Below are 5439 nucleotides of genomic sequence, written 5' to 3' on the forward strand. Positions count from 1 at the left end.
CATCTGTTGTTGTCATTATGCAAATAGAGCACACACACACCTCTGTCTGGTGCTGTCCTCTAATCTGACGAGAGAGAGAGAGAGAGAGAGAGAGAGAGAGAGAGAGAGAGAGAGAGAGAGAGAGAGAGAGAGAGAGAGAGAGAGAGAGAGAGAGAGAGAGAGAGAGAGAGAGAGAGAGAGAGAGAGAGAGAGAGAGAGAGAGAGAGAGAGAGAGAGAGAGAGAGAGAGAGAGAGAGAGAGAGAGAGAGAGAGAGAGAGAGAGAGAGAGAGAGAGAGAGAGAGAGAGAGAGAGAGAGAGAGAGAGAGAGAGAGAGAGATTCCTGGTGAACCACTTTCTTCTGGTGCATCTCTGCATCAACTAAAACGTATTATTGCTTTCCTTTGTGTTTTATTTAGGGCTGCAACTAACGATTATTTTCATAATCGATTAATCTGTCGATTATTTTTTCGATTAATCGATTAATCGGTTTGTTACTGTTTAGCTATTTAAGTGATGGATGCATTTCAGTTAAGAAAAAAAAAACATAAGAGAATTGTGCAGTTGACTGCAATCTATTTTATTGCACATGAACACAGTCAGCAGTAGAAAATGAGCTAAACAGTGCAAAATATCAGTCCAGAATAATTTTTTAGCATTAGCTGGAAGCCTGCTCCTTCCACCATGGATAGTGGCCTCATGTCTTTTACCAGCATGTTTAGAATAGAGTTTGTAAGTGGTATGAATTGCTGGGGGGTGAGTGTCTTGTTCCCCATGTAGTTGTCCATCGTTGCTTGTTTTTTTCTGCATAAGAAACACAAATAGACTGAAATAAGTACACATATAAAATAAAGCAGCACACACACTACAACACTAAATCAATGTTAAATTATTTGAATTAATTAACAATATACAGTGATCATTTATTTTGAGGGTTACGTTCTACAAAATAGCCCGCAACAGGAGATATTAAGAAAAAAAGTCTAATTTTTTTACAATTAAAAAGCTCAGAGTAAGAAGCTCATGAGGTTTTTACTTTGAGTCGGGAGTGTTTAAATTAGCTAGAGAAATGTGAAAAATGTTTATTTTGTGTAATACTGTTTAAGAAACATGATAAAAATGTGTTGTGAGGCGTTTTACAGCGTTAGACAGTAAAACAGCCTTTTAATAGTAAAAAAATGACTTTTTCTGAATTTCTCCTGTATTTAAAAATTGAAAGCGTACAACTATGCCGCGTTATATTCACCTGGACACAGCTCGTCTGTATATTTTTCACCGCGGAGTTGTCCTTTTTTGAATGAGGAACATAGTTATGGGTTTGTGCCGTTTTTCTCTTAACGAGAACATTCTTACAAACAGACGTGCTAAATTTGGCAAGTGCATGATTCACAACACGGAGGAGATTCACGATTGCATCTAGTCAATCAGTAGTAGAACACCGTAGACTGACGCGACAAAAAAACATGTTTAACATCCACTATAACGAACTCAGCTAAAACACTAAGTCCAGCTTGTTTATTTTCTGTTACTTACCGGGCTGGCTCTTCCAAATGACGGCTCACTTGACCGCGGTGCTCTTCCTCAGCCCCCACGTTTTCGTCTCAAATGTTCACTTAGGGACGTCGTGCTTCCGTGCCATGCTAGATGGTTTTTGCATATTTTGCCTTTTGAAGGCATCTAGACTGAAGTGCTCCCATACTCGTGAGGTTTTTGTCCGGGGTTTCTCTAAAGTTTTGTCGCTTCTATTTTCTTCCGTATTTCCTCTTGTTCCGCCATCTCTCACAGCAAGATGAGCGTCAGTAACGTGATACGTCATGAAAACCGAGGGCACTCATTGGCTCATTTCTTCTTCTACGGCTCCACTGGTAGATCAGTGGCTCATTACTGCCACACACTGGCGGCAAATTTAACAGCTTGTAACCGATGTCAGATTGTGGTAAAAATAGACTTTATGCGGTAAAATATGATTATTAAACAACTAATCGATGACTAAAAAAGTTGTTAACTATTTTAATAATCGATTATAATCGATTAAATCGATTAGTTGTTTCAGCTCTAGTTTTATTTGTTCGTATTTATTCATTTTCCCAATTTGTATCACATATTTTTAAATGTTTTTTCAGTTTTTTTATAACTAACCTTTTATTTAGAATTTTTGCTCTCGTGAAGCTCCTCATGATTTTTATCTTGAGAGGCACTTTATAAAAAATAACTTCTTCACTAGATTTCATCCACTCAAAGTTGTTTTAAAAGGTTTTTAGCAAATCATTGTTTTCCCCCCAAATATGTTTATTGAAATTTTCAAAATTAGAACATAACAAATCACATCACCCCCCCCCCCCCCCCATACACACACACACACACACCACCACACACCTGCAAAATCCCATCCATCCCATCCCCCTCTTCACTCCGCTTCTTCAAAGTCAAAGGCGTCTACAAGATGCAAAAAGGGCAGCCAAATGTCCTTGAAGTCCTTGAGCTTTCCTCTGGCCATTTGCATTAGTTTCTCAAGCGCCAGATTACTGGACTTAAGATTGATCCATTGTTTCACTCCTGGTCTTTCTGTGGCCTTCCATTTCAAGGCAATAGCATATTTTGCCTGTAACAGGGAGAATTCAACCAATTTCTTATTCTTTGCGTTACATATATAACTTTCTGGAAAGATGTGCAGTATACAGAGTTTGCAATCAATGGACATCTTACATTCAATTAAATTTGCTTCCAAAACATTTGAAGTTCTTCACATTGCCACATACAATGATAAAGTGTCCCTTTTTCTTTACCACATTTAATACAATCGTCAGGGATGTTAGGGTTGAAATAATGAAGCTTCACTGGTGTAATATAGGTTCTAAACAGCCATTTGTATTGTAATAATCTAAATCTTGTGTTAATTGTTTGTTTTTGTGCACGTACACAACAATCGTTCCACTCTTCTACTGAAATGTCTGTTTCCAGATCCAATATCCAAGCTTGTAAATATGAGTGACTACTTTCTTTCAATATGAGTGACTACTTTCTTTCATACCAGAGATTAGACTACCATAAAATCTGGAGAGCAGGCCCCTACTTTGATGATGGTTAACTGCTATATTCTCTATAGTAGACAATGTGGGTTGTACAGTCGATCTCAGCGTATTAGTAACGAAACTCCTAATTTGGAGAAAATTTAAAACATGTTTCCCAGGCAGATCATATTTATGTGCTAATTGTTCAAAGCAGTGGCGGCGCCAGGGGGGGCGCTAGGGTGCGCTATAGCTACCCCTGGATTAGTCATTGCACCCCCATAGCACACCCAAGTAAATTAATTTAATTTTAATTTTACGTGTGGATGTGATAATATTTAACATACAAAACAAAAAATAATCAGTAAATTATCATATAGATAGTAAAAACTTAAACCAAAACAGGAAATTGATGTTAACCTTTGACCTCATTTTCCACCTGCAAACGAGTGAAAGGTAGAGCTAGTGGTAAAATGGATCAGTTTTTGTTGCCCAAATTTCCACAGGTTCAGCCAGAAATGAATGAAACTTTGGAAGTGATCTCAGACCCACAAAAGCCTATGGATCTGGATGAAGAGTCAACCCTCAACCACCGCAGCAGTCGAAGGTTTTGCCGCTGGAAATGCGAACACTAACGTTAGCTAACCTTGCAGCATTATAGATGGTTTTCTGTGTGGCTGTATGTGTTTATGATTTCATGGAAAATTCAGCGATTGTTCACATGTTTATGATGTATATTAATGATTGTTTCAGGTGTTGTTGAGGTTTTGTGCACGCATGTGTATCTGCTAGTGTTGAAGGTGTTTTAGAGAACAATAGGTACGCATGACCACTTCTTTCATAGCACCCTCAATAAAAAGACTAGCTCCTTTATAGCACCTGCAGAAAAACCTTTCTGGAGCCGCCACTGGTTCAAAGGACATTAGAATTCCATCCTCATACAGGTCTTTTATTTGGCCTATTCCCTTGTTTTCCCAGATTTTAAAGCCTCTATCAGCACGTGCAGGTTTAAACATAACATTGTCCCAAATCAGTGACAAAGCTGACAATTGCGACTCTTCATTTAAAACTATATGTGCTTGGTGCCTAATTGAAATCGTATTTCTAACCATAGGGTTTTTTTTTTGTATTTTTTAGTAATTGTTTAGCTGTATCTGAATAAATATAGAATTGTAATGGCAGTTCTATTTTGTTATTCTCAATTTTAACCAAAGAATGAATCTCCCTGGTTGGAAAATAACAAGTAGCTGCACTCAACTGGGCTGCCTAGTAGTACATCTTCATATTAGGCACTCCAAGCCCTCCTCGCTCGAAAGGTAAGTATAGCAGGGAGAGGCGTAACCTGGGTTGTTTATCATTCCAAATAAATGTGGAAAAAAATGTATTCAGTGATGAAAGTAGAGTGGCAGGGGTATATAGGGGAATAGACTGAAATAAATAGAGGAATCTTGGCAGAATTGACATTTTCAACGCATTAATTCGACTTATCATAGAAATCGGCATCCCATCCCATCTTTCCAATAGCTTTGAAACTTTTTGCAACAAGGGGTCATAATTGATAGGAACAATTTTCTTTATGTCAGGGACAATCTGAATTCCCAAGTAGGTGAAGCCTTGGTATGAGGGTTATTTTTATTTAAAAATAACAAGGAGCTTTTCTTCTGATTAATTTTGTATCCAGAGAAGTATCCAAAATTCTGTAAAATATTACTCACTGTCGGAACTGACTTCTCCGGTTTAGCCAAGAACAGGACGATGTCATCTGCAAATAGTGATAGCCGGTGATTGGTTTGACCAATTTTTATTCCTGCTAATTCGAAGGAGTTGCGTATCGCCATAGCAAGTGGCCAAAAGAAACAATAGCGGGCTAAGGGGGCAGCCTTGTCGAGTAGACCTACTAAGATGTATAAGCCTTGATGTCTGATTATTTGTTACAATTTTGGCAATCGGTTCTGTAAAGCAAATCATTGTTAATAATATTTAATTTGTTGCTTAAGTTTTTAAAGTAGTTAAGTGTTAAAAACGTGTCAGAAATATGTTAATCTCAATAAGTATTTAAGCTGTCAGGTTGAAGAGCCACATTTTAGTACTTTTACTGAAGCAAGCAGCAGAACTTAATAAAAGCATTCAGATTTTAAAAAATCTAAAAGACAATGAATGTTTAGCCAGGGGCGTGTCCAGGGAGTGGCCTGGGGTGGCACATGCCACCCTTGGAATCTGATTGGCCACCCCAGGTGACACCACACTAATTTACCTTTAAATAGGCTTTTCATTGTCCACAAAAGGCTTGGGGGTAAAACAAAAAAAGCATAACCATTGGTGCCACCCATGCACAAAGTTATGTCTCACCTGGGCCACCCCATTTTAAAAGATCTGGACACGCCACTGTGTTTAGCTTTGCAGCTTTACATCATTCCTTGATATTTTAATCCTTTTAGTGAAAATGAATAAAAA

The 5439-nt window shown here is 38.0% G+C and overlaps 1 long non-coding RNA gene across 1 annotated transcript; it reads right to left on the minus strand.

Annotated features, from left to right (window-relative positions):
* Window positions 1-536: 536 nt before the first annotated feature.
* On the minus strand, window positions 537-1742 carry LOC129164229 (uncharacterized). Its single transcript, XR_008563827.2, has 2 exons — window positions 1511-1742; window positions 537-781 (listed from the first exon to the last, which is right to left on the minus strand). It is a non-coding gene; the product is annotated as an uncharacterized lncRNA (long non-coding RNA).
* Window positions 1743-5439: the final 3697 nt, after the last annotated feature.

This window comes from Nothobranchius furzeri, chromosome 4 (assembly GCF_043380555.1).
Source record: "Nothobranchius furzeri strain GRZ-AD chromosome 4, NfurGRZ-RIMD1, whole genome shotgun sequence".
NCBI lineage: Eukaryota > Metazoa > Chordata > Actinopteri > Cyprinodontiformes > Nothobranchiidae > Nothobranchius > Nothobranchius furzeri.